Here is a 10,187-nt window from a genome sequence, read left to right as displayed (position 1 = left end):
GCTTCTCCTCGTCTTTGTCTTATTTTTCCCCATTCCTGCTCCTACTGCCTTCATCTCCTCATTGTTTCCTTCTCATCCTTAATTACTTCTCCCTCCTCAATCCCATTGCCTCCTTCTTCTTCTCCTTGTCCTGCTTTGTCCTCTTTTACAGTAGCTTGTCCTCCACCCTCTTCTACTCATTTGCTTTTTCCTGCCCATCAATCATCCATCATTTTGCCCTTTTCACTTTCTTTTCCCTCTCATCTTTTGTTTTCTTTATCCTCTTTTCACTTACTGTTATTTTTTGCTCTCTCTATAGCTTCTTCACTTCCTCCTCCTCATCTCCTTGTTTCCTTCTGTTCTTGTTAGTTTTGTCCCATTTTTTTTACATTACTTCCTGTCCTTTTCTAGTTATATTTTCCCTCTTTTTCTTTTTCTTATTGAATGGGGAAAAGGTGCATTTTTTTTTTTTGTGGTTCACAGCAATTATTGAAAATAATGCAGATTTAAAAAAAAACAAAAACATTTTTGTTAATGAGAGGATCTGCTGTCAGCAGATTCTTCCTATGTCTCCATCACTATGCTAACAATTAAACGTGACAGTATCATGTAATAAATACCAGCAGACACAGTTTACCTCAAATAATATTAAAGTGTCAGTCAGGTTTATGTAGCAATAACAGATAAACTAACGGTGAAACCTATACTATCATAATGCAGGAATGCTGATTAAATAACCACCCAGTGACACTTCCTACAGTCTGTTTGCTCATTTATTTTTAGAGGTCCCTGCAGTGTTGAACACACTGAAGCAATAATCCTGGCAGAGCGTGCGCTTTATAAATCACAGCACTGAAATGCCATAACAGATATTGCAGTTTTCCATATGTATAGTTGGGAGCGTGTTCTTCAAAATTAATAATTCACAAAATTAATATATTGTGGTGGTGCACTGTATATCCTTCCACTAGAGGATAAATCTTTTTAATGCACCACTATGATTCATGTGCTCATTGTGTTTTCCCACATGGGGTTGATTTAGTCAGGAGTTACGGGTCATCGAGGAGGGCAACTACTGTAAGTTTTGGAATGATGGGGTTATGAGAGAAGGCCGGCCTGATAAGACTGATGACTGACTTCCCAAGCTCTGTTTGTTATTAACGAACAGCTAACAACACAAATGCACATTGAGGGTGAAAACATACATCTTGATAGTCAGGAATTTCCCCGCGCACCTCCTCTAAATCGTTTCAGCATTCCTCATTCACCGGGTAGTTTATTGATATTGGGGGGGATATTTATTCTGTAAGCCGTAAACTGAGGCTGGCTATGGTAATGCACCATGTCTCCCTGTGAAAAACATCCTTTAGCAACACCAATCCTTTAGCAAGAATGATTTCAGAAAGGCTTCAGGAGAAAAAAAAAGAAGCAGAAATGCAGAATCTGTCAGGTGCAAGAAGCAAACAGAACAGCGGTGTGTGGAAGCATAAAACACCTCCTGTGCATTAATTTCTCTTTAGTTGTGCATGCAGCCACTTGCTTATCGCAGGATGCAGAATGCGCCTTACATTCTTTTTGAAGAATGTCAGTTTTTCTTTTTGAAGCATAACATAAACCTTCTGAAGAGCAACTTTTTTTTGGATATACGTCCTCTCAGGGCTGGAACAGCTCACTGCTTCACTTACTGACCATAATGAAAGTTCAAACACAGACTGAATTCTCAAGCCTCAGTTGAACTGTTATTAAAGAAACTGTGGATCCTACAGTAAACATGATAGGTTTCATAAGTACCTTAAAAAACTCTGTTGGGTGAAGCTGAATGTTTACAGATTTATTTTTATATAGGTGTGAACCAGAGGTGCTAAGAGCATGCTCATTATTGTAAAAACAAGTGGAAGTTACCACTTGTACATGCACATACATTTACAGCTAACCATGGATGTCCAACAGTGAGTTCCTGTTGATCGTTATTATTGGTGATAAGATATAAGGCTCTAGGTGAGTGAGTTCAGGAGCCTAGCTGAACAAGTACAGGTAAAGTAATTACAGGAAAGTGACTATTTGAAGACCAGGCTGGTAACCAATATCTGGAAATTCGCACATGCAGCCTCTATATTTAAGCCTGCTGTTCAGCTGCAATCTTAACCAGGTTGAGATTCAAATAGAACTGTAAAATGAAAGCAGTGCTCAATGCTCAAGGTAGTGCTGCAGCAGCATTATCACTCGCTCTGTTGGAAAGCAGTACAAAGCGATCCTGCCGGTGATCGTGTGTAGACTGCCCGAGGCAATCTGTGTGTGTTGTGTCTGGGGTTGTATAAGAAGAGGAGCGGGTGGGTAGTGTGGGTAATTTTAGCATGTGCAACTTCATCAAAATGAAATTTAATCAAAGAATAGATGACAACTTAACCTCCAAATAATGTTTTTCCAAAGCTATATACTATTTAACATTGCTTTTGTTTCTCTCCAGCAGTGTAGGATCTGTTTTATCACCATCCTCAGTTAGCTCCTTTTTTTTCTCCCCTGGTGTGCATTGCATCGTGGACAAGAAAGTCCATCAACAGTGAACTTACAACTGTAGTAATAATTATATTTTATTTATACAGTGCTCACAGGAACACGGAAATGAAGCATTCAAGTCATAAAAGTTATTCTGTCCCTCCTGTTATTTCTAAGGCATGTTTTTTATAAGTTGTTATATGGCGGGTCATAATCATTCGTTCTGTAATTAACTGTTGCAACATGTCAGAAAATATGTTTATTCCTGATCTTGTCTGGGCAAAGCCTGCCATCTAGTGGGTTGACAGGGTAGCACCATGTTAGAGCGCAAGCAGTGGTTTTCTCCCAGCGCTCGACAGGGAAGGTCCATTTGGCTGTGTCTCTGTAAATTCCTGCATCTGACGCCCTTGAAAAGGCATAATCTGTAAGTGTGGCAAAACGGTTTATTGTTCCCACTTATTAGTACCTTGTTCAGCAAAGTAATGAGCTTCTTGTGTGTTTAGCGAGTTTGTTACATTACTAGCACAAGCTAGCTGTTAGCCCTTTGTTTAGCCTGCTAACATGAAGCATACCAGCATGTGGTGTTAGCTGTATCTCTTACCATCTCTGTATCTCTTGATTGTGTAGTGACTGTTTACATAAGTCAACAATATTTAATGTAATCTTTGTGTATTTGTATGGAGAGTGAATACACTGTATTCTGTTTCTGTTATTACAGTTTTACAAAAAAGGAAAATAAGGATCAGTAAAGCTCCGAAGAATGGCACGCGGTCTCCTGAGTGTTTACTGAAGCCATTTTATGTTTAGCTCACTGCATAAGCTGGATAGAGACATTCAGCTGAGGGCAGAAGAGTAAAAAGATTGTCCACGCATCAAGTGGACAAAAGGATCCTGAGACACTCCAGTGACAGCAATCATGTCCAACCACGGGGACACCTCGCAGCTTTCTCAGCTGGAAGTCAGGTCGGAATGCAGATCAGCAGCTTCACGCCGGTCAAACAGCTCAGCAGCTTCACGCCGGTCAAACAGCTCAGCAGCAAGCCTTGCTGCAGCACGAGCACGAGCTGAAGCCGAAGCTGCTCGAGCAAGAGCAGAATATGCCAAACGCCAAATAGACATGGAGGTCGAAAAGGCCCGGATGGAGGCAGCGCTAAATGCTCTGAAGCAGGAGGGAGAAGCAGAAGCAGCACTTGCAGCTGCAAGGGTCCTAGAGGCTGCAGTTCTGGACCAAGCAGAGTCTGTGAAGCCACCAGACATTCCTGCCACAATAGCTGCGGCTGTCAGCCGCACTCAAGAGTATGTAGATACCCACTTCCACAATAACACTAATATGGAAGGTGAGTCAAAACACAGTAGAGAGCAAAAATGTGACTTAGACAACACCCACACTACAGGGCCGGACATATCAGCAGCAGCTGCGCGTGGGTACCCCCCCAGTTCTCCACCTGTTTGGCAGCCCAAACTTCCACCTCCCCATTGGTCCAACTATGTTGGAGCAGCCAAACCACAACGACAAGCAGATGTATCAGACCTCGCTGCCCTCCTCTCGCGTCGTGACCTACTGACAGCAGGACTGACAGTGTTTGATAACAAGCCAGAGACTTATCTAGCATGGAGATCTACGTTTCACAATGCCACTGAAGATTTAAACCTAAAGTGCAGTGAAGAACTCGATCTGCTCACTAAGTGGCTTAGTGGGGAGTCTCTCCAGCATGCTCTGAGAATCAGGGCTGTCCATGTTAACAATCCAGAAACAGGTCTTCAGCGTTTATGGCAAAGGCTAGACAGGATTTATGGCTCATCAGAAGTTATTGAAGCTTCTCTGTTCAAACGCCTAGAGAGCTTTCCCAGAGTTACTCCGAGAGACAATCACCTTCTACAGGAACTTGCAGATCTCCTCCTGGAACTTGAAGCAGCAAAAAACGAAGGATATCTGCCAGGCCTCAGCTTTCTTGACACTCCAAGAGGCATAAACCCAATTGTGGAAAAACTCCCACATACCCTGCAAGAGTCATGGATCAAACAGGGGTCCAAGTATAAGAAAGAACACAGAGTGCACTATCCGCCTTTCTCCTACTTTGTCCAGTTCGTAAATAGCAATGCTGAAATGAAAACTGACCCCAGCTTTATCCTACAAAATTACAGCACTGGGCACATGAGGATAGAAAGGCCGCTGGTGAGACAATCACATTTTAGAGCCCCGCTAACAGCAAACAAAACACAGGTTGGCACACCCAGCAACAAATCTAACACTCACTCTCTTGATCCCGACAAACGGTGTCTAGTACACATGAAGCCCCATTCACTTGCAAAATGTAGAGGGTTTAGGATGAAAACACTGGATGAGCGGAAAAGTCTGCTCAAAGGGCTTTCGATCTGTTACAAGTGTCTCTCATCAACAGAACACAGGGCCAAAGACTGTAAAGCTGATATTCGTTGTCTGGAGTGCAAAAGCGATACCCACATCTCCGCCATGCATGCCGGGCCACCCCCTTGGAGAAGTGGGAGCTTTGATTCTACACCAGAGGCACACGGCGGGGAGCCAGACATCCCGAGCTCCACAGTGACTACATCTAACTGCACTGAGGTATGTGGACAGGGACAACAAGGACGGTCTTGTTCTAAAATTTGCATGGTGAAAGTATATCACAGCACAGCCCCTCAAATGAAAACGAAAATGTACGCAATTTTAGACGACCAAAGTAATGTGTCACTGGCTCGTTCTCCCTTTTTTGACATGTTTAATGTACATGGTGAAGCCTTTCCATACACAATGAAAACATGCTCTGGCACAACGAACAAAACAGGCCGTAGAGCTCACGGCTTTGTCATTGAGGGTGTGGACGGAAAAGTGTCCATACCACTACCAACACTGACAGAGTGTAATCAGATTCCTGACAACAGGAGTGAGATACCCACCCCAGAAGCTGCAGCTGCTCATCATCACCTAGCTCACATAGCTGCACAAATACCCCCTCTTGATCCAGAGGCAGATATTCTCCTCCTCTTAGGCCGTGATGTAATTCAGGCTCACAAGGTTCGACGCCAGGCAAATGGGCCCAATGAAGCACCTTATGCCCAAAAGCTTGATCTTGGATGGGTAATTGTTGGGGATGTTTGCCTCTCGGGAGCTCACAGACCCACATTGAACTCCTACAAGACTAACATACTGGATAATGGCCGCCCCAGTTTTCTCTCTCCCTGTGGCAACAGAATCTACACAAAAGTGAAGATCACAGAAGAATGCCCCCTTTTTGAGAGCACACAGGTCAAAGATGAACTGGGCAAACACATCTTTCAACAAACTACTGATGATGACAAAATGGCACTCTCTGCAGAAGATAAGACGTTTCTGAACATTATGCACAAAGAGTTTGCTAAAGATGATGCAAATAACTGGGTCGCCCCCCTGCCCTTTCGTCATCCCCGACGTCGCTTACCCAACAACAGAGAGCAGGCTCTCAACCGCCTCATGTCCCTACGGAAGACATTAAAGAGAAAGACGGAGATGAAAGATCATTATGTGGAGTTTATGAAAAGGATCTTCGACAAAGGTCATGCAGAAAGGGCACCCCCTCTCAAACCCCACCAAGAATGCTGGTATCTCCCACACTTTGGTGTTTACCACCCCCAAAAGCCAGCAAAAATCAGAATAGTCTTCGATTCAAGCGCCCAGTTCGAAAATGTGTCTCTGAATCAAGTACTGTGTAAAGGCCCAGATCTCAATAACAGCCTTGTGGGCGTGCTTCTCAGATTCCGAGGTGACCCACATGCTGTGATGGCTGACGTGGAGCAGATGTTTCACAACTTCACGGTCAGAGAGGACCATCGTGATTATCTGCGTTTCCTGTGGTTCCGCGATCACGACCTCAATGGAGAAGTGGACGAGTTTCACATGACAGTCCATGTTTTTGGGAATTGCCCGTCCCCCTCAGTTGCCATCTATGGACTCAAGAAGACTGCTGTGGAAGGAGAGAAAGAATATGGCAGTGATGTAAGGGAATTTATTGAGCGCCATTTTTATGTAGATGATGGGCTAAAGTCATTTCCCTCTGAGACCCAGGCGATTGACGTCCTTCACAGAACACAAAGGATGCTGGCTCAGTCTAACATCCGCCTTCACAAGATCTCATCCAACAGCCCTGTAGTCGTCAGTGCCTTCCCAAGTGAAGATCTAGCCACAGGCCCGCAGGAACTCCAACGTGGACAACACGCCCCACTCATGCAACGCAGCCTTGGGTTAGGCTGGGACCTGTCGACAGACCAATCGTCATTTCAAGTTGAAATCAATGACAGGCCTTTCACCAAACGTGGTGTATTGTCAGTCATCAACAGTTTGTATGACCCACTCGGCTTCGCTGTGCCAGTCAGCATCGAAGGCCGCTCCATTCTGAGAGAGATCTCTATGGACATTAGCGAATGGGATGCACCGCTGCCGAGGGAGAAACAGGACAAGTGGCAACAATGGAAAGATTCCCTAAAGCACTTACAACAGCTCAAGATCTCCCGCATGTATACATCCATCTCACTATCTGAATCTCAGAGAAAAGAAATGCATGTTTTTTGTGATGCATCCACAAAAGCTGTTGGAGCCGTCGCTTACCTGAAACTCACAGCAGGCAATGGGCTCAGTGAAGTTGGGTTTCTTCTTGGAAAGGCCAGGCTGGCTCCAAAACCAGACATCACAATTCCAAGACTGGAACTTTGTGCTGCTGTGCTGGCTGTAGAAGTGGCGGAAATGGTCCAGCAGGAGCTTCACACTACTATCGATGAGGTGAACTTCTACACCGACTCGAAGGTGGTCCTTGGATATATTTTCAATGAAAAAAGACGCTTTTATGTGTATGTGCATAACCGTGTGGAGCGCATTAGGCGTTCTACCCAGACCCACCAATGGCATTATGTACCCACACAGCTAAACCCAGCTGACCATGCCACACGAGCACTGCCCGCTGAGCATCTGTCTCACTCTACATGGCTTAGCGGACCTGCCTTCCTTACAGATTCAGGCCAACGACAAATACAGAAAGAACCTTTTGACCTTGTTTGCCCTGAAAACGACACTGAGCTGCGCCCAGATATCGTATCCTGTGCCACCTTTCTGTCAAAAAAAGAGCTCGGGACCACAAGGTTTGAGAGATTCTCAAATTGGAGTCGTCTGCTAAAAACTATTGCCAGACTGCTGCACATTGCCGAGTCGTTTAAAGGTGAAACAGAGAGCACATGTCGTGGATGGCACAAGTGCAACAACTATGCTACAGAAGAACAGCTCCAGCAGGCCAAGGTTACTATCATTCATGCAGTTCAAAAAGAGGTGTATGCGGATGACATCAAGCGCATGGAGCAGAGTGAGTCCATTCGCACACAAAGTCCACTTAGCAAGCTGAGTCCTTACATAGACGCTGATGCAGTCCTTAGGGTCGGTGGCCGGCTCGCAAGAGCTCAACTGTCAACAGATGAGACACACCCCATGCTCATTCCCAGTAAACACCACATAACCCAGCTCATAATCAGACACTTTCACGCACAAGTATGTCATCAGGGCAGACACTTCACCGAAGGTGCAATCAGAGCTGCAGGTTTTTGGATTGTGGGTGGGAAAAGAGCCGTCGGTAGTGTCATCTTCAACTGTGTCATATGCCGCAGATTAAGGGGCAAGCAACAAGAGCAGATCATGTCAGATCTACCAGAAGACAGAATGTGTACAGACCCTCCTTTAACGTGTGTGGGCCTAGATGTTTTTGGTCCGTGGCCTGTTACAGTCAGAAAGACACGAGGAGGTCAAGCAGAGGCCAAGAGATGGGCAGTGATCTTTACGTGTATGAGCACTCGTGCCATACATATCGAAGTGATAGAAGCAATGGACACTTCATCTTTCATTAATGCTCTGCGCCGTTTCGTTGCCATGCGAGGTGCTGTTAAACTACTCAGATCCGACTGCGGCACAAACTTTGTGAGTGCTTGCAGAGAACTCCAAATCGACAAGAAGGGTTGTCATAACGACAAAATCAACAAGTATCTTGGAGACAGAAGCTGTGAGTGGCAATTTAACCCTCCACATGCATCGCACATGGCTGGATCTTGGGAGCGCATGATTGGCGTCAGTCGGCGGATCCTTGACGTAATGCTGCTGCAGCACGGAAATGCAAAGCTCACACATGAGGTGTTAGTGACATTCATGTCGGAGGTCACTGCAATAGTCAACTCAAGGCCACTTACCACAGTTTCTGCTGACTCAGAGCATCCTGAGATTCTCACTCCTGCCATGCTACTCACACAAAAGGTTGGTGCGCCCCCAGTACCACCAGGTCAGTTCCACGATCAGGACCTGTTTAGAGCGCAATGGAGACGTGTACAGTACCTAGCCAACATCTTCTGGGGACGATGGAGGAGAGAGTACCTCAGCGGACTACAGGGTCGTCGCAAGTGGAGGGCATCAAAGCCCAATCTACAAATTGGAGATGTGGTCCTGCTCAAAGAGGGACAAGAAAACAGGATTGACTGGCCACTAGGGCTAGTCACAAAGACCTTCCCCAGTCAAGATGGCAGAGTAAGGAAGATTGAAGTCAAGATCATCCGCAGTGGCGAATGTAGAGTGTACCTGAGACCCATCAGTGAAGTCGTCTTGTTGGTACCTAAGAGCTAAGTCTGAAAGACTCTTAATATCCTTTGTAATAGTGGGATTCAGCTTTAGTTGGTGTGACGTCCTGCAGACGTCAGGCGGGGAGTATTCTGTCCCTCCTGTTATTTCTAAGGCATGTTTTTTATAAGTTGTTATATGGCGGGTCATAATCATTCGTTCTGTAATTAACTGTTGCAACATGTCAGAAAATATGTTTATTCCTGATCTTGTCTGGGCAAAGCCTGCCATCTAGTGGGTTGACAGGGTAGCACCATGTTAGAGCGCAAGCAGTGGTTTTCTCCCAGCGCTCGACAGGGAAGGTCCATTTGGCTGTGTCTCTGTAAATTCCTGCATCTGACGCCCTTGAAAAGGCATAATCTGTAAGTGTGGCAAAACGGTTTATTGTTCCCACTTATTAGTACCTTGTTCAGCAAAGTAATGAGCTTCTTGTGTGTTTAGCGAGTTTGTTACATTACTAGCACAAGCTAGCTGTTAGCCCTTTGTTTAGCCTGCTAACATGAAGCATACCAGCATGTGGTGTTAGCTGTATCTCTTACCATCTCTGTATCTCTTGATTGTGTAGTGACTGTTTACATAAGTCAACAATATTTAATGTAATCTTTGTGTATTTGTATGGAGAGTGAATACACTGTATTCTGTTTCTGTTATTACAGTTTTACAAAAAAGGAAAATAAGGATCAGTAAAGCTCCGAAGAATGGCACGCGGTCTCCTGAGTGTTTACTGAAGCCATTTTATGTTTAGCTCACTGCATAAGCTGGATAGAGACATTCAGCTGAGGGCAGAAGAAAAGTAATCGGCTGACAAATCCTAATAAAAGTTATAGACATTCTTAAGGAAATAAGACAGTTGAAAGGAAATTAAGACTTGAAAGGCTTTCCCATAAGAGGATTTTTTAAGATGTGACTTAAAATAACTCAGTGATTCAGTTTCTCTGATTTCTTCAGGCAGAGGAAATCAAGCCCTTGGGTCACTGACTGCAAGTGTTCTATCCCCTTTGGTTTTTAGCTTGGGCTCTGGACCAAATAAATAATATCTTATCAGGGATTTCAAAGTTCCTCTTGCATACGG

At 44.8% G+C, this 10,187-nt stretch overlaps 2 long non-coding RNA genes across 2 annotated transcripts; both read left to right on the top strand.

Annotated features, from left to right (window-relative positions):
* The first annotated feature begins 2,683 nt into the window (after positions 1-2,683).
* LOC143413218 (uncharacterized) lies at positions 2,684-3,241 on the top strand. The gene is made up of 2 exons (XR_013093843.1): positions 2,684-2,899; positions 3,194-3,241. It is a non-coding gene; the product is annotated as an uncharacterized LOC143413218 (long non-coding RNA).
* A 6,020-nt stretch (positions 3,242-9,261) lies between these two features.
* Positions 9,262-9,819, top strand: LOC143413223 (uncharacterized). Its single transcript, XR_013093849.1, has 2 exons — positions 9,262-9,477; positions 9,772-9,819. It is a non-coding gene; the product is annotated as an uncharacterized LOC143413223 (long non-coding RNA).
* Positions 9,820-10,187: the final 368 nt, after the last annotated feature.

Source organism: Maylandia zebra, linkage group LG17 (genome assembly GCF_041146795.1).
Source record: "Maylandia zebra isolate NMK-2024a linkage group LG17, Mzebra_GT3a, whole genome shotgun sequence".
Taxonomy (NCBI): domain Eukaryota; kingdom Metazoa; phylum Chordata; class Actinopteri; order Cichliformes; family Cichlidae; genus Maylandia; species Maylandia zebra.
This window is presented reverse-complemented; position numbering and strand designations above follow the sequence as displayed.